Source organism: Jaculus jaculus, chromosome 2 (genome assembly GCF_020740685.1).
Source record: "Jaculus jaculus isolate mJacJac1 chromosome 2, mJacJac1.mat.Y.cur, whole genome shotgun sequence".
Classification (NCBI taxonomy): domain Eukaryota; kingdom Metazoa; phylum Chordata; class Mammalia; order Rodentia; family Dipodidae; genus Jaculus; species Jaculus jaculus.
Window position 1 is genome coordinate 29614133 of NC_059103.1, and position 24911 is coordinate 29639043.

Genomic DNA, 24911 nt, shown 5'->3' on the forward strand with positions numbered 1-24911 from the left:
GTCAAGGTTCGATTCCCCAGACCCATGTTAGCCACATGCACAAGGGGGCGCAAGCGTCTGGAGTTTGTTTGCAGTGGCTGAAAGCCATGGTGCACCCATTCTCTCTCTCTCTCTCTGTCTCTTTCTCTGTTGCTCTCAAATAAATAAATAAAAATAAAACAACAACAACAAAAAGGCCTACAGAGATGGAATAGAAGGAACATATCTCTACATAATAAAGGCTATTTATGACAAAACTACAGCCAACATGATACTAAATGGGGAAAAACTTGAAGCTTTTCCACTAAGATCAGGAACAAGACAAGGGTGTCCACTGTCCCCACTTTTATTTAATATAGTACTGGAAGTCTTAGCTATAGCAATAAGGCAAGAGACACACTTAACAGGGATACAAATTGGAAAGTATGATATCAAATTATCATTATTTGCAAATGACATGACTCTAACTCTAAAGACTCTACCACCAAACTGTTAGAGCTGATAAACACTTTTATCCATGTAGCAGGACACAAAATAAACACACAGAAATCAGTTGCCTTCCTACATGCTAACAATAAACATGCTTAAGATGATATCAGGGAATCACTCCCATTCACAATTTTCTCAAAAAATAAATAAGTAAAAATAAACAGAGCTGGAGAGATGGCTCACCAGTTAAGGTGCTTGCCTGTGAAGCCTAAAGACCCAGGTTAAATTCCCCAGAACCCATGTAAGCCAGATGCATATGGTGGTGCATGTGTCTGGTGCACCCATTCTCAATCTCTCGCTCTCTCTCATAAAATATCTTGGGGCTGGAGAGATGGCTTAGTGGTTAAGGCACTTGCCTGCTAAGCCAAAGAACCCAAGTTCAATTCCTCAGGACCCACGCTAGTCAGATGCACAAGGTGGCACATGCATCTGGAGTTCATTTGCAGTGGCTGGAGGCCCTGGAATGCCCATTCTATCTCTCTCTTTCTCTCTGTCAAATAAATAAATAAATATTTTTTAAAAAAAATCTAAAAAAATAATAATGTACCTTGGAATAAACCTAGCCAAGGAAGTGAAGGCTCTCTACAATGAAAACTTCAAAACACTCAAGACAGAAATTGCAGAAGACACTAGGAAATGGAAAGACATCCCATGTTTTTGGATTGGAAGAATCAATATTGTAAAAATGTCAATCTTACCAAAAGCAATCTATATGTTTAATGCACTCCTCAAATTCTTATGGCATTCTTCATAAAAATAGAAAAAAACAATCCTAAAATTCATTTGGAAGCACAAAATCTTCGAATACACAAAGCAATTTTGAGCAACAAAAATAAGGCTGGCAATATCACTTACCTGTTTTTAGCCTATATTATGGAGCCAGACTAACGAAAACAGTATGATACTGGCACAAAAACAGACATGTAGATCAGTGGAACAGAACAGAGGACCCAGATATAAACCCAGGCAGCTACAGCCACCTGATCTTTAACAAAAATGTCAAAAATACTCATTGGAGAAAAGACAGCCTCTTCAAGAAATGGTGCTGGAAAAACTGGATGTCTATATGTAGAAGGATGAGAACAGATCCTTATTTCTTTCCATGCACAAGAACTAAGTCCAAATGTGGAGAATGAAATTTCAAAGGAGAAAGTGTGTGTGTGTGTGGGGGGGGAATTAACATGGGATTTTTTTTATAATCATGGAAAATGCTAATAAAAATTATGTCCAAATGGATCAAAGACCTTACATCCAGACCTGAAACTGCTAAAGGAAAAGGTAGGGGAAACCATTTGACAAAATGGCATAGGCAACGACTTTCTGAATATAACCCCAGTTGCTCAGAACATAAAACTACTAATCAACCACTGGGACCACATGAAATTACAATGCTTTTGTATAGCAAAGGACACTGTGAATAGAGCAAAAAGAAACCTACAGAATAGGAGAAAATCTTTGCCAGCTATATATCTGACAGATTAATACCCAGGATATACACAAAAAATGAAATAAGCCAGGCGTGTTGGCACATGCCTTTAATCTCAGTACTTGGGAGGCCGAGGTAGGAGGATCACCATGAGTTAGAAGCCACCCTGAGACTACATAGTGAATTCCAGGTCAGTCCGGGCTAGAGCAAGACCCCACCTCGAAATACCAAAATCAAACAAACAAAACCCCTATATAATAAGAAATCAAACAATCCAATTAAAAATGGGATTCGGGGGCTGGAGAGATGGCTTAGCGATGAAGGTATTTGCCTGCAAAACCAAAGGATCCTGGTTCAATTCCCCAGGACCCACATAAATCAGACGCACAAAGAGGGCCCATGCATCTGGAGTTCATTTGCAGTGGCTAGATGCCCTGGTGCACCCATTCTCTCTTTCTCCCTCTCCCCTCTTTCTCTCAAAATAAATAAATAAATAAATAATATATATTTTTAAAAAATTAAAATGGGCTTTGGAGAGCAGGGCATTGTTGGCGCACACCTTTAATCCCAACACTCAGGAGGCAGAGGTAAGAGGATGGCCATGACATGTTTGTTGTAACTCCAGGTTAGGCTGGGATAGAGTGAAACCCTACCTTGAAAAAAATGGGGCTTTGGAAGTAAATAGAGAGTTCTCAAAGGAAGAAATACAGATGGCCTATTATCATCTAAAAAAAAAGTCCTACATCCTTAGCCATCATGGAAATGAAAATTAAAGTTACTTTGAGATTCCATCTCACTCCTGTCAGAATGGCTACTACCATCATGGAAACAAATGAGCTGGGCATGGTGGCATGTGCCTGTAGTCCCAGCTACCCTGGAGGCTGAGCAGGAGGACCAGGAGTTAGGGGCTGTAGTGAGCTATGGGGATCGAGTGCCCACACTAAGTTCAGTGTGACTATGGTGACGTCCTGGGAGCAGAGGACCACCAGGATGATTAAGGAGGGGGAGCCAGCACAGATTGGAAATGGAGCAGGTCAAAACTCCTGTGTTTGATAAGTAATGGGATGGTGCCTGTGACTAGCCGCTGCACTCCAGCCTGGGCAACATAGCGAGACATTGCCTTTAAAAAGGATAAAAGAAAGAAAGAAAGAAAATGACCATAAATGCTGGCAAGGATGCAGAAAAAGAGGAACCCTTCTACACTGTTGGTGGAAATGAAATCTGATCCAGCCATTGTGGAAATCGGTGTGAAAGTTCCTGAGACAGCTAAAAATAGATCTACCACATGATCCAGCTCTCCTAGGCACATATCCTAAGGACTCATCTCACTACCTTAGAGATAGTTGCTCAGCCATGTTTATTGCCGCTCTGTTCACAATACTGAGAAATGGAACCAGCCTAGATGTCCCTCAGCTGACAAGTGGATAATGAAGATGTGGTACATTTATACAATGGAGTTGTACTCAGCAGTAAAGAAAAACAAAATTATTAAATGTGCAGGGAAATGGATGGACCTGGAAAGGATTATACTTGGTGAGGTGATCCAGGCCCAGAAAGCCAAACATTACATGTTCTCTCTCATATGTGGATCCTAGCTACAAATGTTGGGACTTGCATGTAACTTGGCAGCAGAGGTCAGTAAGCTAGAAACGGGCTATAAGGGAGGGAGGAGGGGAGGACTTACGGGGATGGCATTGCATATGTGTAAGTAGAAGAACAGATTACTGGGGATGGGAAGGCCTAAGTGAGGTCAGGGGAAGAGACTGAGTAAAGGAAAGGTGGGGAAGGGTTAATCAAAATTTAAGAGGGTATGAAGAAGCCATATGTAAACCTACTTTTTTGGACAGTAGCACAAGCAGAAGCCATAGAACGTTACTAGAAAATTTTCAGTGCCAGGTCACCCTGAGACTACAGTTGTAGTACAGTTGCTGGCCAGGGAGGTCCAAATAATGTCCCCCACCCCAAATTACAGGCCATTGCCAAGGCCCTTGGTTTCCCACCAGGCACAGATGATGAGACCCTATTGCTGAAGACTCCACATACTTGGGCTGCAAGGTCACTGAGAAATCCTGCTGGAACTGAGCTGAAAACCTCTTCCATGTAGACCAGCTGACAGAAAGCTGGAAAAAGCTATGCTGCATGCAGCTCCATGGAGAGAGAGAAGCCCTCAGTGGAGATAAACAACAGTGGATACTGCAAACCTGAAGTTTGGCCAGCCAGGACAAATGAGCCAATGAGTGCAATAGTGGCATGTCTATTATGGGGGGAACCAACTGCCCTCTAACTGGACTGGAGGCCCACTCCACGGGAGAGAATGTATGCGTGATACTGAAAACCTATGACGGGAGATCATGAGCCCTAGGGTTGTAATGCCTGTTGATATTTGGCTAAATGCATATATTATGCTCACCAAACTGCTTATTAAATACTTCTCTTAATGTTCATACCCATATAATAATGCTACCTTCACTTTTGGTTAGAGAACCTTCCCTTTTCCGATGACAGTGACTTCTGGGATGACTCAGAAGGCACCACAGTGCTGAGAAGAGACAGAGGAGTGCTCAGCACTGCGATATCTCTATCACACCTTCCAAGGCTCAGGGTCCAGTGCGGAAGAGGTGGCAGGAAGAATGTAAGAGCCAAAAGGGAATGGAGGGCTCCTTACAATCCAATCGTCCAGACACAAAATGGCCTGGATATCCATGACCTCACAATGCCTGGCACTAACTACTCAAGACCCTCATAATAGGAGGAAAAGATGATGACAGCAAAATAAAAGAGAGACTAGTTGAGAGAGGGAGGGGATATGATCAAGAGTGGAGTTGCAAAGGGGAAAGTGGGTAGGGGAGGAATTATCATGGTTTATTGTACAAATAAATAAATAAGAACAAAAATTGAATAAAAAGAACAACAGCAGAGTGAGATATATACAGAGAAACCCTGCTTCACAGGAGGTGGCCTGGGCCTGGGGGAGGGGAACGCAAGGGAGGCAGGTCAGAGCCGCTGAAAAAGCAGAGTGACTCTGTCACAGGCAAGTGTGATGGGCTTTCTGGTGCCGCCCACAAGCAGAGGGACTCGGGGATCATGCCACAGAAGCAGAAAAAAGAGCAAATCAAAAGAAGCAGGAACCCAAGTAGCTTTGTGGCTTCGCATCCAACCCTCCCACACCCCCACCGTGGCTGGCCTGTCCTCCCGTGACACACACTGATGGTGTTCCCTTTGCCCTGAGCCTGCAGGAGGTCCCTTTTGTGCCTTCCTCCCCTCTCATAGCTTCTCTACCCCTCAGCTACCCCTGGAGATAATGGGGTTACCTCTTCCCAGTGCTTTTTATTCCTGTGGGGCACACCCCAATGTATTAAAAGTAGTTTTGTGGAGAGCCGGGAGTACACCTTTAATCCCAGCACTCAGGAGGCAAAGGTAGGAGGATCGCCATGAGTTCGAGGCCACCCTGAGACTCCATAGTGACTTCCAGGTCAGCCTGGGCTAGAGAAAAACCCTACCTCGAAAAACCAAAAAACAAACAAACAAAAAGTAGCTTTGTGGTGCTGGAGAGATGGGTTAGTAATTAAGGTGTTTGCTTGCAAAGCCAAAGGACCTTGGTTTGATTCCCCAGGACCCACATAAGCCAGATGCACAAGGTAGCGCATGCATCTGGAGTTCGTTTGCAGTGGCTGGAAGTCCTGGTGTGCCCATTCTCTCTCTGTCTCCATCTCTGTCTCTTTGCCTCTTTTCCTCTCTCAAATATTTACATAAAAATAAAAAGTTAAAAGCCTTGTAAAAATAAATGAGGAGCTGGAGGGATGGCTTAGCGGTTAAAGTGTTTGCCTACAAAGCCAAAGGACCCAGGTTTGATTCCACAGGACCCACGTAAGCCACATGCATCAGGGGGCGCACACGTCTGGAGCTCATTTGCAGTGGCTGGAGGCCCTGGCACGCCCATTCTCTCTGTCTGTCTGCCTCTCTCTGAGTCTCTCAAATAAATGAATAAAACTTAAAAAAGAATGAAATGAAGTTAATATATTGTAAAAAATGAGGTAAGAAGAAGAGCACTGACCTAAAATTTGTGCTCTGTCCTCCACATGCATGCAGATACGTGCACTCACATGGACACACACACACACACACATACACCAGTAAAGGGCCTGGGGACATGGGCAAAGTGCTTGCCACAAGGACCTGAGGTTGATTCTCAGAAACCGTATAAAATGCCTGGCACGGTGGCAGGTGCCTATAATCCAGTGCTGGAGGGGCGGAGACAGGAGGATACCTGGGACTTGTTGGCTGACCAGTCTAGCTCAGCCAGCAAGCTCTGGGTTCAGTTAGAGAACCTGTCTCAACAAGTAAATAAATAAATAAGGTCAAATGCTACTCTCACGTAAAATTTTTTTTTTTAATGTTTTTCAAGGTAGGGTTTGGCTCTGGCTCAGGCTGACCTGGAATTAACTATGTAGTCTCAGGGTGGCCTCGAACTCATGGCTATCCTCCTACCTCCCGAGTGCTGGGATTAAAGGAGTGCACCACCACATCCGGCTACTCTCACTTTTGGTAGAGAATCTTCTTTTCAGATGGCAGTGACCTTGGGATAACTCAGAAGGCATCATGGTGCTGGAAAGAAGTGACCACAGTGCTCAGTACTGCAATATCTCTATCAAACCCTCCAAGGCTCAGGGTCTATTGCGGAAGAGGTGGCAGAAAGAATGCAAGAGCCAAAGGAAGGGTAGGACTCCTTACAACGTGCTCCTCCAGACACAAAATGGGCTGGATATCCATGACCTCACAGGGCCTGACACTACCTACACAAGACCATCATAGTAGGAGGAAAAGATCATGACATCAAAATAAAAGAAAGATTGATTGAGATGGGGAGGGGATATGATGGAGAATGGAGTTTCAAAGGGGAAAATGGGGGGAGAGAGGGTATTATCATGGGATATTTTTTATAATCATGGAAGTTGTTAATAAAAAAATTGAAGAAAAAAAAAAGGTTGAAGTCAAGCATGGTGGTGCATGCATTTGATCCCAGCACTTGAAAGGCAGAGGTAGGAGGATCATCTTGAGATCGAGGCCAGCCTGATACCACATAGTGAATTTGAGGTCAGCCAGGGCTAGAGAAAAACACTCCCTTGAAAAACCAAAATAAATAATAAAAATGAAAAATAAAACAACAAAGCCAGGCGTGGTGGCGCACGCCTTTAATCCCAGCACTCAGGAGGCAGAGGCAGGAGGATCTCCATGAGTTCAAGGCCACCCTGAGACTACATAGTTAATTCCAGGTCAGCCTGGGTTAGAGTGAGACCCTACCTCAAAAAACCAAAAAAATGAAAAATTAAAAACTAAAAATAAAAAAACAATATTGTGGCCTACTTCTGGTAACAATTTTAGTTTTCTGACATTGTACCTAATTTCCTAACTTGTTTTCTCTCTCTCTCTTTTATTTTTTTTTTTATTCTTCAGGGTAGGGTCTCCCTCTAGCCCAGGCTGAGCTGGAATTCACTATCTCGTCTCAGTATAGCCTCAAACTCATAGTAATCCTACCTCTATCACCCTAATGCTGGGATTAAAGATGTGTGCCACCACACCTGGCCTGGCCTGGCCTGGTAGTTGTTTTTCTTGAGACAGGGTCTTACTCTATAGCCTAAGCTGACCTCAAACTTTTGGAAATCCTCCTGACTCATCCACCCTAGGGCCGTGACTACAGGCATGAGCCACCATGCCAAGGCTATGGAAGGTTTTTTTTGTGTGTGGTTTTTTGAGGTAGGGTTTTACTCTAGCCCAAGATGACCTGGAATTCTCTACGTAGTCTCAAGGTGGCCTCAAACTCACGTGCTGATCCTCCTACCTCTGCCCCCCAAGTGCTGGGATTAAAGGTGTGTGCCACCACACTAGGCTGTGGAAGTGTTTTTAAGTTTCATGTTCCTAAATTAATTTTATGATCTTAACTATCAAGATTTTAAGCAACAGTAAGTTTATTCCAAAATGCTCTGTATTTTGTTTTGGGTTATTCAAGTAGTGGTGTCAGGACAATCAGCTGTCCATATGGAGAAAGAATCAAAATAGATTCCCACCTCCCACAGAAGCAAAAATCAACTCCACGTGAATTAAACAACCATGTGTGAAAAGTAAAGTTGTAAAACTTTCAAAACAAAATACAGGGAAATATAACTAACTTCAGGATAAAACAACAGCAGCTTAAATACTTTTATTTACTTATTTATTTGTGAAAGAGAATGTATGGGTGCACCAGAGCTTTCTGCCACTGCACACAGCCTCTGAAAAAAAAGCTACCACTTTGTCACTTTGTCTGGCTCTATGTGCATATTGGGGAATCGAACCTGGATCTGTAGGCGTTGCAGGTGTCTTTAAACCACTGAGCCATCTCCCCTAGCCCATCAACAGTGGTTTAAATAAACTTCCACTGTGATTATTTCTCTTGGATAAAATTAGCCCACAAGTAGGAAAACTATCAAACCAAAACCAAGAAACTGTTAAAACTGATGAACATGGACATCAAGACATGAGACATCAAGAATGAGGTCTTGAGCCCAGCGCAGTGGCAAATGCCTTTAATCCCAGCACTCAGGAAGCAGAGACAGGAGGATTACCTTGAGTTCAAAGCTAAACTGAGACCACATAGTGAATCCCAAGTCAGCCTGGGTTAGAATGACACCCTACCTCCAAAAAATAAAAAATAAAATGAGGTCTCAAAAAAAAAAAAAAAAAAAAAAAAACTAGGCCAGGAATGGTGTTGCATGCTTTTAATCCCAACAAGCTGGAGGCAGAGGTAGGAGGATCACCGTGAGTTCTAAGTCACCCTGAGACTACATAGTTAATTCCAGGTTAGCCTGGGCTAGTGCAAGACCGTACCTCAAAAAAACAAGACAAAAACAAAAACTAAAACTAAAACAGAACGGAGGTGTTGGGAACATGGTTTGGCAGTTAAAGGCTCTTGCTTTTTATTTTTTAAATATTTTTATTTATTTATTTATATGCTGGAGAGAGAGGGAGATACCAAGAGAGAATAGGCATGACAGGGCCTTCAGCCACTGCAAATGAACCCAGATGCATGTGCCACCTTGTGCATCTGGCTTATGTGGGTCCTGGGGAATTGAACCTGGATCCTTAGGCTTCATAGGCAAGCACCTTAACAGCTAAGCCATCTCTCCAGCCCAGGCTCTTGCTTTTGAGCCTGCCATCTCAGGTTCAGTTCCCTAGTAGGAACAAAAAGCCAGATGCACAAAGTGTTGCATGTGTCTAGAGTTTGTTTGCAGCAGCAAGAGCCCCTGGTATGCCATAAAAATAAAACAACTGTTTTATAGTTTTTGTTGTTTATTTTTCCAAGGTAGGATGTCACTATAGCCCAGGTTGACCTGGAACTCTTTCTATAGTCCTACGCTGGCCTTGAACTCACAGCAATCCTCCAAAGGGCTAGGGTTAACGGCATGTCCCACCACACCAGCTTTCCTTTCCTTTCTTTCTTTTTTTTTTTTTTTTTTTGAGGTAGGGTCTCACTCTAGCCCAGGCTGACCTAGAATTCACTATGCAGTCTCAGGGTGGCCTCAAACTCATGGCAATACTTCTTCCTCTGCCTCCCAAATGCTGGGATTAAAGGCGGGAGATACCCCCACCCAGTAGACTTTACTTTACTTTATTTTATTTATTTGAGAGAGAGAGAGAATGGGTGCATCAGGACCTCTAGCCACTACAAATGTACTCCAGGCACATGCGCCACCATGTGCCACTGGTTTACATGGAACCTGGAGAAAGAATTGAACCAGGGTCCTTAGGCTTCTCAGGCATGTACCTTAATTGCTAAGCCATCTTGAAGGAACCCCAGGAGGGGGACCCCACGCTCTGCCCGGATATGGTGACACCCCAAATCACTCATGAGAAGTGGTCTTGATGTAAACTGCAAGAGGATTTTATTCTAAGCGCGCTGGGGTCCACAGTCGTACACCGCACAGGGGTAGAGGACTGCAGAGCCCCGAATGCAGGAACAGGACAGTTTTATAGGGTTTCTAACAAAGCCTGTGCATTAGACCAATCATTTCTTTTAATATCAGGAGCCCGCAGGGTGCGAACCAGTCAGTTTGTGCCACCCCATAGTTTCTAAGCCAATTAGTTTAATTTGTTCAAGCCCCTCGTGGACCAATCATTCTCTTATGACCTTGGTGGTCAGCATTTGTGCAGGTCCTTGGGTGGGAGTAGCAGAGTGTGGTACCAGTCTCCTATGACCTTGGAGGTCAGCATTTGCGCAGGTCCTTTGGTGGGGGTAGCAGAGTGTGGTATCAGCCTCCTATGACCTTGGTGGTCTGAGGCAGGCTGCTACAGCTTATGGTGCGAGCTACTAAGGCTTACAGTGTGGGTTATTAAGGCTTATGGTGCAGGCTATTTACAGAAACCAAATAAGTGGTTCACTTCATTACTCATTTCCCATCTTTGAGGGCTATCTCATGCCCTTTTTACCTAGTTTTATATTAGGAGTGGGCTCTGATATAATGAGAAGAGGGATTCTTTACTTGCTTCCAACAGAGAGTAAAGCCTGGAGTTTGAGGTATGCAGGGGCCCGCTTAAGCTCCCTTTGGAGAGTGATAGTATTTCTGGGCTTCTGAATTCTTGGGCCTTTCAATCTCTCTGGCCCATGCCCTTTTTTTTTTTTTCTTTTTTTTAATAAGGAACAGAGAAATAACTTCATAGGAAATGTTTCTTTGTTTTTTTTCTAGGTAGGTTCTTACTCTAGCCCAGGCTGACCTGGAATTCACTCTGCATTCTCAGGATGGCCTTGAACTCACAGTGATCATCTCACCTCTACTACCCGAGTGCAGGCAAGTGTCTTAACCCCTGACCCATGTCTTCAGCCCTGGAATTCACTATGTAGTCTCAGGGTGGCCTTGAACTCATGGCAATCCTCTACCTCTGCCTCCCTATTGCTGGGATTAAAGGCATGCACCACTACCCAGCAATTGTTGGTTTTTGTTTTATGGGTTTTTTTTTAAACTTTTATTTTATTTGTTGAGAGAGAGAGAGAAAGACAGAGAGAGAAAGAGGTAGACAGAGAGAGAATGGGCACGCCAGAACCTTCAGCTGCTGCAAATGAATTCCAAATGCATACGCCAACTTGTGAACTTGTATAGCTGGTTTACATGGGTCTTGGGGAATTGAACCTGGGTCCTTTAGCTTCACAGGCAAGCGCCTTAACTGCTAAGCCATCTCGTCAGCCCAAATGTTTTAAATACATAAAATAAGCAAATAGATCAATAAATAACATAACAGACAAAAATGAGGGGCTAGAGAGATGACTCAGCAGTAAAGGTGCTTGCTTATAAAGTGCAGCCTGGATTCAATTCTCCAGTACCTATGGAAAGCCAGATGCATAAAAGGGCACATCTGGAGATATCTGCAGTGGCTAGAGGCCCTGGTACATCCATTCTCTCCCTTCCTCCCTCATTCTCTCTCTCTCTCTTTTGTTTGTGTGTGTGTAATAAATTAATACTTTTTTTTTTGTTTTCTTTTTGTTTTTCAAGGTAGCGTCTCACTCTAGCCCAGGCTGACCTGGAATTCACTATGTAGTCTCAGGGTGGCCTTGTACTAACGGTGATCCTCCTACCTCTGCCTCCCAAGTGCTGAAATTAAAGACTTGCGCCACCACACCCGGCTAAATTAACACTTAAAAAAGAAAAAGGCATAAAAAGCATAGTGATGCACACTTTCATCCCAGCACTGGGCAGGCTGAGGGAGGAGGATCACTATGGGTTTGAGGCCAGCCTAGAGCTACAGAATGAGTTCCAGATCAGCCTGAGAACCTGCCTGGAAGAAACAAACAAAAAAACACAAACGAGGGCTGGAGAGATGGCTCAGTGGTTAAGGCATTTACCTGTGAAGCCAAAGGACCCAGGTTAGATTCCCCAGGAACCAGGTAAAGGTAGATGCACAAGGGGGCGTACGTCTGTGATTCCAGGATGGGAGGCTGACTCAGGAGATTCTGAATCTCTCAGGCCACTGACTGGCATTCTTTGAGATTTGTCTCAAAGATGAAAGTTAGACACCTCAAAATTGTTCTCTGACCTTGTGCCTGTTCCTACCCCCCACACAATTAAATAAATACATAGTGGGTGGGCTGGAGAGATGGCTTAGCAGTTAAGGGGCTTGCCTGTGAAGCCTAAGGACCCCGGTTCAACTCCCCAGGACCCACCTAAGCCAGATGCACCAGGTGGCACATGCATCTGGAGTTCGTTTGTAGTGGCTGGAGGCCGTGGAAGGCCCATTCTCTCTCTCTCTACCTGCTTATTTCTGTACCACTCTCTCTCAAATAAGTAAATACAAATAAATCTTTTAAAATAAAATAAAATAGGGCTGGAGAGATGGCTTAGCGGTTAAGCACTTGCCTGTGAAGCCTAAGGACCCCAGTTCAAGGCTTGATTCCCCCGGACCCACGCAAGCCAGATGTACAAGGTGGCGCATGCATCTGGAGTTCGTTTGCAGTGGCTGGAGGCCCTGGCATGCCCATTTTCTCTCTCTCTCTCAAATAAATAAATAATAATAAACAAAAATAAATAAAATAGAGTTGGGTGTGGTGGTGTACACCTTTAATCCCAGCAGTGGGGAGGCAGTCATAGGAGGATCTTCCTGAGTTGGAGGCCACCCTGAGACTACATAGTGAATCCCAGGTCAGCCTGGCCCAGAGACCCTACCTCAAAAAACTAAAAATAAATAGTTAATTTGTTAATTAAATTAAGTTAAAAATAAATACTTAGTGTTGCTCGCATGAGTATAGGTAGGGGACAGTATTTACCTGAGCACAGGCAATTCACCAGTGGCCACACCACTGAAGCAAATGTCGCCCACCCCCAGCAAGAATTAAGAGGCAATAGCTACTCTGGGAGAGGTGGGGTGGGGGAGGCTTCAAGAGTACCTGCCCCATCCAGGATAGAAATTTTAAAAAATTTATTTGACAGAGAAAAGCTGGGCATGGTGGCGCACGCCTTTAATCCTGTCCCGTCCCGCGGGACCTAGTTATTCATGGGGGCGAGGGGGACCCTAACCTGAAATAAGATGGGCGAGAGAGAGGAAGAGACTCAAGCAAGTGTACACTTGTCAAGAGTCCAATTTTATTGCGCCACAGCGGCCTTTTTAAGGGGTTAGGGTTAGGGTTTTTGGGTGAGGGAGGGGCTGGAGGAGGCAGGTGATGGAAAGTTACAGAATCTTCTTGGCCTTTGCCCTAGGACAGTTTGCAGTTGTTCTGAGAAGTCACGGTATAGTTCTCATGTCTCTGCAGCCGCCAGGCAGGATGTTAATCAGTTAGGTGTGACAGGGTGGGGGGATGAGAAAAGGTCAAAATTTGCGTAGGGCAGAAGTTATCTCAGGACAGAAGTTTGCTCAGGGCAGAGGTTATCTCAGGGCAGAGGTTATCTCAGGGCAAAGGTCTGTTCAGGGCTCATCTCCTCTCCCAACATCTCCCACAAGGACCAGGATAGGGAGGTTACCGCAACCCCTTAATGATGTCCCAAAGAAGGGATTGTTTTTGTGGCCAATTATTTTTGTTTAAAAGTAGAAATGGATCCAGAGGAGCAACCTGACAGCAACCTGACATTAGAGAGGCAAGGGTTCCCCAGAGTAAGTTGAGCGCTGTTACTCATAGGCCAGTGATTTTGACAAAGTTATTTGGATTGACCTAGAACAAGGGGCACAAACGGGGTCTGAGCCTATTAGAAGGGCGGTGCTGGACCCTTACCCATCATTGGATCGGCCTCCTCTCGGCGAGGTCGTCCTGTCTTAGGCAGGTCGAGACTTAGCCACCCGTTCCGTCACTGACTTGCCAGACCACTCACTTTGTGGAGATGTAACACATTTTGCTCTCAACAAGACCGTCAAAGCCCCATAAGGATCCTGGAGGAAATATGTTTGGTAGCCAATTAGTATGAGGGGTCGTGGAGACCTGAGTTATTATTCGGAGGGGCGGGGCCAAAATTTCCACCCCAGGGTGGATTTTTGCAGGGAGGTAAAGTCTAAGGGTCAAGATGGGGGGTTGTCTTGTTCTTTTGGCGGGTCAGTGGCAGATGTTTCTTCTGTGGCGAGGCGATGGTAGTGGACTTCCACCAGCTTGATTGCAGAATCTACCTGACTCTTAACAAAACTTGTTAATCGTTTAAAGGCCCAGGGGCCAAAAGAGAGAAGTAAAAGGAAACCTACAAAAGGTCCTAGCAGGCTGGGAAGCAGAGTGGTTAGCCATGGAGATGTGGAAAACCAATTTTTATACCAAGATTCTTGTTGTTCTCGAGTCCTTTTTCTATCCTCTAGATTTCTTTTAACTTTATCAAGGCTATTTTGTACTAGCCCAGTTTTATCTGAGTAGAAACAGCATTCTTCTTTGAGGGCTACACAGACTCCCCCTTCTTTAAGGAAGACTAAATCTAATCCTCTCCGATTTTGAAGAACTACCTCAGAAAGGGAAGCTAATGAATCCTTAAGATCTTGTATTCCCTCCTGTATGAGGCTAAGATCTCTATCCACTAAGGCACTGAGATGCGAAAAATGTTGTTGGGAGGTAACCATTGAGGCAACACCTGTCCCGGCCCCTGCAGCACTAAGCCCCAGGAGCACAGTCAGGGTAATAGCAGTTAAAGGCTCTCTTTTTTGTCTGATGGAGATACCCTGATCCAGAGTGGATAAAAATTCTTCTGGATTATGGAAAAGGAATCGCGGTAGCACAATAACTACAATGCAGTAATCTTTATTATTAATAAAATCCTTATTGACTATAAAAGGAGTAAGACCTGAGGAGCAAGCAAAGTAGGTGTTATTAGGGGCTTTAGTATAGGTGGAAGTTTCATTGACAATAGCAGTCTGATTACAGACCGATATGAGTGAATGGGGGGGGGCAACATTTTAGGGCCAACAAGACAGAGTCCAATACCTGAAATGGAACTAAGAGTAAGGCCTCCATCTGGGGCAGCATGCCAGGATAGGCCATCTGTATCATTGGTGAATATAGGGGCCATAAGCATCGCAACACCCTCATAAAAGGGAGATGTAGGAGAAAAGCAAATCCAGCATTCTTGATAATCGGGATTGTTAGTATTATGAATAGCTTCTAGGGAGGCGTTTACTAAAGAAACAATGAGATCAGCCGAGCTTGGGGGTCCCTCAGGGATGGTGGGTTGCAACAAGGTATTTTTCTGAGATAACTGAGTGACAATAGGGGGTGTGGTAGACCCAATAGTTAATTTGGGTCTGGCTGGCTTAAGTAAGACAGGGTTTGGTCCCATGGCTGCAGAATTTTTATTGGGAATAGACTTAAGTAATCTGATTCTAAAAGTAAGTCCAATATCTTTTCCTTCTTGATAGACTCTGAGCCCCCATTCAAATCCCCGACAGGTCCAATCTTGCTGTTTGGCCTGAGGGGTGAATTGAATTAACAGGGGGTTGCACCATCCACCTGTAGAGGAGTGGGCAGTATTACAGAGTCATCTTACATCCTGGGGGGAATGGTTAGGTGTCGCCTGAGGATGTTTCCACTTTCGTTTGACAGTAATGTAGTCCCAGGAGGAAGAAGGCTTCCAATAGGCGTCCCCAGTAGTTTTGCAACCCCAGGAGGCACAAAAATAGTCATTAGCCCACCCGCACTTATAATTGTGGGATTTATCTCGGTGGGCTCCCGGGCAGACATAAAAACCCTGCAGGCCGTGTAGGAGACTTTTTTCTTTTTTAAATTATTTATTTATTTATTTGAGAGCGACAGACACAGAGAGAAAGACAGATAGAGGGAGAGAGAGAGAATGGGCGCGCCAGGGCTTCCAGCCTCTGCAAACGAACTCCAGACGCGTGCACCCCCTTGTGCATCTGGCTAATGTGGGACCTGGGGAACCGAGCCTCGAACCGGGGTCCTTAGGCTTCACAGGCAAGCGCTTAACAACTAAACCATCTCTCCAGCCCCCAAGGAGACTTTTTTCGACATTGTTTCTACAGCCAGTGAAACTGGGGTTGCGTGCAGGAAGTTCAGGTGCTAAACCTTTGGGTTGAGGCCAGAATACCTCCTCTAGACCCCAATCAGGGTGTGCTCCAAGGGCAAGGGCACAGAGATCTATTTCTAGATCAGGCCATTGGGGCTGGGGTCCAACCGAAGAGCTAAAGTTAACAATATCTCCAGCCTGGTTTTCAATGATCCAAGTGTAGTTATAAATTTGATAAGGGGAGGGGGCACTTACCACCAGCCGGGCTGCAATTAGAAATGAGAGAATGGCAAGGCCGAGCATCTTTCTGTAATTAAGCACAATTAAAATCTTTCTCAGGGGTTTCCCTGGGAAAATTAATCAATTTTATTAGCCTCTCTGGGAGCCATTTAGCATTTTGTTCTTTAGAGTCATATATGCAAGCATGTCCTTTCCCTCAGATTAACACAGGATCTGGGCTGGACCATTTGTGAGTTAATGGATCCTTCCATAATGCTTGAGCATAATTATTTGATGTAGAAGGATGCCAAAATCTATCAGCCGCGGATTTACCATCTTTATCAAGGGTCAGGAAGTTTAAAACAAACAAAGCATGGTTTAATAATGTTTTGGGATTTGTTGCCTGGGGGTATAATATTCCTCCTGAGTGTTGTAGCTTGGAGAGCATATTTTTAAGAGTTTGATGTGCTCTTTCTACTATACCTTGTCCCTGTGGATTATAGGGAATACCAGTAAGATGTTTAATTTTTAATTGAGCACAGAATTGTTTAAAGCTAGTGTTGGTATACCCAGGGCCATTGTCTGTTTTGATGACTTTTGGCAATGGCATAAAGGCAGAGCAAGCAAATATATGATTAATAACATTTTTAGTAGCTTCCCCTGTCTGAAGGGAAGCACAAATAAATCCACTAAAGGTATCTATAGACACATGGATATATTTTAATTTGCCAAAGGGAGAATGATGGGTGACATCCATTTGCCATAATTCCCCTGGTGTAAGACCACGAGGATTAACTCAAGTGTGGCTCAGGCAAAAATGTTATACAGCCCTGGCACTGATGGACTATCTGTTGGGCCTCTTCTCGGGTGATAGAAAACATCTGTCAGAGAGTTTGGGCATTAAGATGGTGTAACCGATGTGTCTCTTGTGCCTGAGATATGGGGTCAGGTGGGGTGACCATTCCCGTTAGGCTAACAGAACTATTTTGAGTTGCCTGATCCACAAGGTCATTGCCTTTACTTAAGGGTCCAGGAAGACCAGAATGTGCTCGAATATGTCCTACAAAGGAGTGAGTTCTGGCCAGGATTAGTTGTTGAAGTTTAGCAAAAAGAGGGGAAGCATTGGTAGAGGGACGGATGTAAGGGGCCGTCTCAAGCAAAGGGACTGAGCTGGCTACATAGGCGCTGTCAGTATAAAGGTTAAAAGGTGATTGGAGAGAGTCTCAAAGACCAGTATAATAGCAACCAATTCCACAAGCTGTACCAAAGAAAGTTTAGTTTGGACTTTGGAGATTTTTCCATTGATGTTAAAGGCTGCAATTCCAGATGAAGAACCATCAGTAAAAACTAACATGGCTCCAGGAATAGGAGAGCTTTTAGTCTGTTTTGGGAAAACAATGGATTGTCTATAAAGGAATTGAATTAGTCTGTCTGAAGGATAATGATTATCTATTTTGCCTTGGAAGGAAACACAATCAACAGCCCATTCATCAGAAGACTGTACTAGCCATTGAACCTGGGAGGCGCTATAAGGCACACTAATGGTGTCTGGGTCTTTTCCAAAAAGTTTAAGAGAACTTTCTCTCCCAAGTTTTAAAACCTGGGCAACCAGGGAGGGGTAGGTAGGCAGAATTTTTGGGGGGGGGTAGCAGGTAAATGGATCCAATATAAAGGCTTAGTTTGCCATAAAAGACCGGTGGGTGTAAAAGTTGTAGGGAGAATAAGTAACCATAATGGGGAGGTGGGAGAAGTATCCAATCTTTTGTGCCTGAATGGCCTTTTCAACAATTTGTAAGGAATTTTTAGCCTCTGTAGTAAGCTCTTGAGCAGAGGAGGGGTCAGAATCCCCTCTCAAAATATCAAACAAGGGTTTAAGTTCTCCAGTAGTTAATTTTAAGTAAGGTCATAACCAATTAATGTCCCCCAAGAGCCATTGGAAATCGTTAAGTGTTTTTAAAGAATCTTTTCTTAACTGGATTTTTTGACATAGGATTTTATTGGAGTGTAATTCAAATCCAAGGAAAAGGTGGGGAGGATGGACCTGAACCTTCTCTGGGGCTATTTGTAGTCCAAATTTTTGTAGTATAAGGATTAATTCTTGTCCCACCTCATATAATTTTGTTGTCTCTGGGCCTGCTAATAAAATATCCTTCATGTAATGAATGATATATAAATTAGGATATTTAAACTGAAAGGGATCTACTGCTTGGGTGACAAATTTTTGACAGAGGGTAGGGCTATTGGCCATCCCTTGTGGCAAGACTTTCCAGTGGAAGCAGGGAGATGGACCGATACAATTAACAATAGGGAGGCTGAAGGCAAAACGTTTGCAATCCTCTGGGTGGAGGGGAATGCAAAAGAAGCAATCTTTAAGGTCAATGATTAATTTAGTGTAACCCTGTGGGATGGCTACCGGTGATGGGAGACCAGGCTGAAGGGCCCCCATCGGAACCATGGTCTTGTTAATTTCTCTTAGATCTTGGAGTAATCTCCATTTCCCCCCCTTTTTTTGTATAACAAAGACGGGTGTATTCCAGGGGGAGGTGGAGGGTTCAATATGACCAGCCACTAATTGTTCCTGCACCAACTGTATGGCTGCTGTTAATGTATGTTGAGGAAGGGGCCATTGATCTACCCAGACAGGGGAATTATTTTTCCAGGTTATTTTATCTGCCTGGTGTGCAGGAGGAGCAATGGCCCTTAGGAAAAATGTGAGTCATAGCCAAGACCTGTCCGTGTTGTTTTTGGAGTAACTGAGACAGGGTCTGATATTCCTTGGTTGTTTTTTCCAAGGCCTCTGCCTGGGATAAAACCCTGGTTAAGCATTTGTTGAGTAACTGCCTCAGAAGGGCTGAACATGAGGACTCCCATCTGGGATAACATGTCTCTTCCCCAGAGGTTGACTGGAAGGCCAGGGACTATGAATGGCTGAACATGTCCAGTATTTCCCTCAGGGTCCTCCCAAGTCAGGAGCTGGGAGCTCTGAAGGGAGTTAGTAGATTGGCCAATACCTTGAAGATGAGTCAATGAGGGCTGAAGGGCCCAGGAGGGGGGCCAAGAATTTTGTGAAATTATGGTGGAATCCGCCCCTGAGTCTAAGATGCCCTCAAAAATTTTACCATTGATTTTAAGTTTTAGGCTAGGACGTTCTTGGGTCATTTTTTGAATCCAACAAATGTCTGAAGACCCAGGCCTGGAGGCTCCTCTATGGGGACCTATCGAAGGAGCCATTGAATCCAAGGGCAGGGGGAGGGCCTGTGCTAAACGTTGTCCTTGTATGATAGGAAGAGGCCCTCGTGTACTGGTGGCCAAAATTTTTATTTCTCCTGTATAGTCATTATCAACTATTGATGGAAAAATGGTGATGCCCTTTAAAGTACTAGATGCCCTTCCCAGAATTAGATAATAGGTTTGTGGCGGGGGTGGGCCAAAAACTCCTGTAGGAATTATTTGGACTCCCTCTTCAGGTTTTAGTATTGAGTCGGTGGAGGCACACAGGTCCACCCCTGCACTTCTGGGAGTGGCTCTGTGGAGGCAGGCAGTTGATTGGGGGTCTGGCTGTTGTCTGTCTGTTCCCTGAGGCTGGCAGGAAGGTTATCGGTTGAGGGGCCCGGGGCTGGCCCCTCATTCCGTTTCCCGGTAGGGGAGGGAGAGGATTGCCAGAAATGTCTGTTTTAGACTGGCAAGTATTAGCCCAATGTTTACCACGGCGGCAGCGAGGGCAGACTGTGGTAGGTGGGGGGCGAGCCCCTCCAAGTTGACCAGGAAGCTGTGGCTGACCAATGGACTGTCCCATAGTTCCTTGGGTGCATTGTCGTGCAAAATGACCTGTTTGTCCGCATTTGAAGCAAGTATGTTGAGAACCGTTGGGTTGAACAACTGCTCCAATGGCCAGATTGATTGCCTGAGAAACCTTATGGCTAAATAGATCTACGTCTTGGCATATGTGGATCATGTCATGAAGATCCTTGTCTCTATATTTGCCACATAGGGCGGCTCTGCAGGCCAAATTGGCGTTTTCATAGGCAAGTTGTTTAAGAGGTTTATTTTTGTTTTGACCAGGTCCCAGAGACCTTTCAGCAGCCTCTAAGAGACGACTGACAAAGTCACTATATTTTTCATTATTGCCCTGGATGATTTTTGTCAAGGGCGAGAGAACAGATCCCTTAGAGGGAATTGCACGCCAAGCTGCCATAGCGGCATTAGCAGTCTGCGCCAACAGGCCTAGAGGAAAGTTTTGTTGTCGTTGGTCAGAGGATTATTTTCCTTGTCCTGTAAGTTTTTCAAGTGTCCAGCCAGCAGAGGGAGCTCTAGGTTTTTTAGCGTTATTGTTAGCCAGAGTCCTACAGCGGTTGACCCAATCAGCCTGCCATGAAAGGAATTGTCCTCTAGTTAAGACTGACTGTACAACGGTGAGCCACTCATTAGAAGTCAGATAACCTCCCCCGCCAAGGTTTTCCAATAAGGAAAGGGTAAAAGAGGCATTAGGTCCATAGTCCTTGACTGCTGAGTTAAGTTTTCCTAGGTTTTTAAAACGAAGTAGGCGATAAACAGTCTCCTCACCTTGACTGTCTTGGCTTGTGGTGGGCATATTGTGGCGTGGTATACTCTGACTTTCTTCCTCCTCATTTTCATTTTCACTTTGAGAATCATCCTCATCAGAGGAAGGCAAGGGAACAGAAACTGCGGGAAGATGGCGTGAAGAGGATGGGGCATCGCGATTAAGGACAGAGGAGGAAGGCCCGAGGGGGTCAGACCCAGATCTCCGATCGGGAGCGTGTCTAGTTTGTGAGCGGAGAACAGGAAAAGCCAAACAAGGAGAAGACGAGGGGTGACGGGGCTGGGGTAGGGGAGGGGGGTGTCCGGCAGAACAGCGAGCAGAGAGATGAGAAAGTTGTTTTTGAAGTTGGAGAATTTCAGTGAGATCTCGAACTTGAGAGGAGAGGCAAAGCTTGGTCTCAGAAAGGGAATTAGGCGGAACAATCAGAAAAGAGGGCAAGGTCAAAAGAGGAGCAGAAGGGAGAGTTTGGGGGGAAAGAGTTGGGGCAGCGGGGGCGAGCGATGGCTGATCAGGATTATGATAATGGGCAGCCTCACCTTCTAAGGTGGTTGCATCGCCAGGATCGAGAGGGTCATCTGGAGGGGAGGAAGAGGATGAGGGACCAGTAGGAGGAGGCTGAGGCTTAGTGGTAGGTCATTTCTTTGGAACAGGATTGATTAGGTGAGGCGATTGGTTATGGGGGGGGGTAGAACTGTTAATTGAGGGTAGTGGAGGGTAAAGTTGGGGAAGATTCGAAGGGTCAGAAGTATGAGAGTCAGAAACATCAATGAGAGAAAGGAGTCTGAAGCTCGAGAGGGGGGACGCGAAGGGCAGCGGGAGCCAGGCTGTGAAGACGAGAGACAATATTCGGCCACAGAGAGAAGGTGGCATTTACCAGAGTCATTATTTGCTTCCTCGACAATGTCTCGAATTAAGCCCCAGAAAGAGAAAAAAAAAAAGCTCCATGATGGGCTATGGACTGCCCTATCTTACACGGGTGTTGTGCAGATAACAGTGGCTGCTGCGAAGTCATGAATACAAAGGCCATGTCATGTCCCAAGAGGGCATTCCACAGCCCTCCCCCATCCCCCAGTCCTTACATTCCTTCTGACCCCTGTTCCACATCATGTGAGATGGGTCTGGTGTAATTCCACCACAGAAGCCTTGAACTACCAGGGGGTAAATCCCTCCCTCTGTGGGCCTCAGTCTCTTCCTCTGTCAAATGGGTGCTTCCATACCTTCATGCCCTTACAAAGCAGTTAGTGCAGACCTTGTGCAATCTCTGGCTCCCAGAACTGGGCAAAACTTCTTAGCAATCCATGACACAGACATCCTCCTCTGCCCTGTTCATTCACAATGGGAAACAGAGGCCCAGAGAGGCAGAGACCACACAAGAGGCACTCAGTCATTTCACCAAGTGCCTGCCAGAGGCAGACCCACGGAACAAAGGGGCCGTGTTCCTCTCTTGTGGAGCCGGTTTGCCTGGGAGTGAGGGGCCCCACTGGAGGAAGGGGTGGGGGGCTGTCTTCTTTGGCACCTTGGAGATGTTAATTGGGGGAAATTATGCAAAGGAGCCCAGACTGGAGACACTCATTTGCATGTTAACAAGGTGGCTATATTAAAAATAGCAGGAGGAAGGGGTTAAATTTGGGATTGAAGGGAAAAAGTATGCTAGACTTTTCCCTAGAAGACCGGGGCTCCTGGAACCCTGAAATACGGGCATGACCTGGCCCAAGATATGAGAAGGAACGTGACTCTCATAGCTGGGGCCCCTTCCCTCCATCTCTGTGGCAATTCTGCCCTCTCTAGCCCCTGGAGTGCCACCCAATCACATACTGGAGAAAGTGATGATTTTAAAAATTCAGATTCCTGTGCTGGAGAGATGGCTTAGTGGCTAAGGCACTTACCTACAAAGCCAAAGGACCTAGGTTCAATTGCCCAGGACTGATGCCAGATGTACAAGGTGGCACATGCGTCTGGAGTTTGCAGTGGCTAGAGGCCCTGGCATGCCCATTCTTTATATCTGCCTCCCTCTGCCTCTCAAATAAGTAAATAATTTTAAAAAAATAAGATTTGGGGGCTGGAAAGATGGCTTAGTGGTTAAGCGCTTGCCTATGAAGCCTAAGGACCCCAGTTGGAGGCTCGATTCTCCAGGACCCACGTTAGCCAGATGCACAAGGAGCGCACACGTTTGGAGTTCGTTTGCAGAGGCTGGAGGCTCTGTCGTGCCCATTCTCTCTCTCTCTCTCATTCTGCCTCTTTCTCTCTCTGTCTGTCACTCTCCAAACAAAAAAATTCAAAAAAAAAAAACAAAAACAAAAACAAGATTTGAGGTTTGATTCCCTATCACCCCTGTAAAGCCAGACACACAAAGTGACCCATGCATTTGGAGTTCATTTGCAGTGGTAGAAGGACCTGATACACACATTCTCTCTCACCTTTCTCCCCCCTCTCTCTCTCTCTCAAATAAATAAATAAATATATTTTTTTAACTAGCTGAGAAGTCAGGGGTGGTGGCGTATGCTTTTAGTCCCAGCACTTGGGAGGCAGAGGTAGGAGGATTGCCATCAGTTCAAGGCCACCCTGAGACTCATAGTGAATTGTATAGGTCAGACTGAGATAGAGCAAGACCCTATCTCAAAAACAAAACAAAACAAAACAAAAAAAGGGCTAGAGAGATGGCTTAGTGGTTAAGGCACTTGTCTTCAAAGCCAAAGGACTGCCTTCTAAATGTTTGAATTAAAGTTTTTTTTTAATATTTTATTCGTATTCACTTATTTGAGAGAGAGAAAGAGGCTGAGTGAGAGGGAAGAGAGAACGGGTACGCTCCAGACGCATGCACCACCTTGTGCATCTGGCTTATGTGGGTCCTGGGGAATCAAACTGAGGTCCTTTGGCTTTGAAGGCAAGTGCCTTAACCACTAAGCCATCTCTCAAGCCCATGTTGTTTTTTTTTTTTTTGTTTGTTTGTTTTTTTAAGGTAGGGTCTCACTCTAGCCCAGGCTAGAATTCACTATGTAATCTCAGGGTGGCCTTGAACTCACAGCCATCCTCCTACCTCTGCCTCCCGAGTACTGGCATTAAAGGTGAAAATTTATTTATTTATTTATTTGAGAAAGATAAAAAGAGAGTGAGTATAGGAGTGCTAGGGCCTTCATCCACTGCAAATTAACTCTAGATACATGCTTGATTTTGTGCCTCTGGCTTTACATGGGCACTGGGGAATCAAACTCCAGCCATCAGGTTTTGTAAATAAGTACCTTTAACTGCTGAGCCATCTCTCCAGCTCTGTTTTTGGTTATTAACTTATTTATGAGAGTAAGAGAGAATGGGTGCACCAGGGCCTACAGCTGCTACAAATAACTCCAGACACATGCACCACTTTGTGTGTCTGGCTTTACGTGGGTACTTGGGAATCAAACCTGAGTCCTTCGGTTTTGCTGGCAGATGCCTTAACCACTAAGCCGTCTATCCAGCCCCCATTTAAAAAAATATTTTATTTATTTATTTGACAGAGAAAGAGGGAGAGAGAGAGAATGGGCGCGCCAGGGCCTCCAGCCACTGCAAACGAACTCCAGACGCATGCGCCCCCTTGTGCATCTGGCTAACATGGGTCCTGGAGAATTGAATCTGGGTCCTCTGGCAAAATGTTTAACTGCTAAGCCCCTCTAGCCCTCTGATTTTGTTTTTTTTGAGAGGTGTGTCGTGTAGCCCAGGCTGGCCTCAAATTTGCTATATGGCTGAGGATAGTCCTGAACTCCTGATCTTCCTTGACTCCATCTCCCGAGTGCTGGGATTACAGTTGTGCACCACCACACCCACTTTATACAGGGCTGGAACCCAGAGCTTCTGGAATGCTAGACAAGTGCTCTGACCATTAAGCTACATCCCTGTCCTCTGGTTGTTCTGACTTAATGCTGTCTTTATGCATCAGATGGGATAGTTCCTGAATCAGGCAGGAGCTGCTGGGGTAGGGAGGAGGACATCCAGTTATCACCTCAGCCCTGCACAGAGCTAGCTCCCAGAGGATGATGAAGAATGTTCTCGGGTGTGCGAGGACCAGTGACTATAGATCCTCAGTGTTCTGGCCAGGCATGGCTGAACTCACCTGGTTATCTCTGGGTCCCCACCCAAGCCATCCTCAAGGACAGCTGGGAGAAAGGAAGGGGCATAGTGGGAGATTGGTTATAAATTAAAAAGCACATCACGTGTAGATCTTGCCTGACTCCAATAAAATTCATAAAGGGTATCAATTACCAGGTCTGTTGATAGATGTGGGTTAGGTGTCGTCAGTCTGGTGATGTTGCTGGCC

At 45.2% G+C, this 24911-nt stretch overlaps 1 pseudogene; it reads left to right on the forward strand.

Annotated features, from left to right (window-relative positions):
• The first annotated feature begins 2918 nt into the window (after positions 1-2918).
• LOC123458640 lies at positions 2919-5031 on the forward strand (annotated as a pseudogene).
• The last annotated feature ends 19880 nt before the right edge of the window (positions 5032-24911 follow it).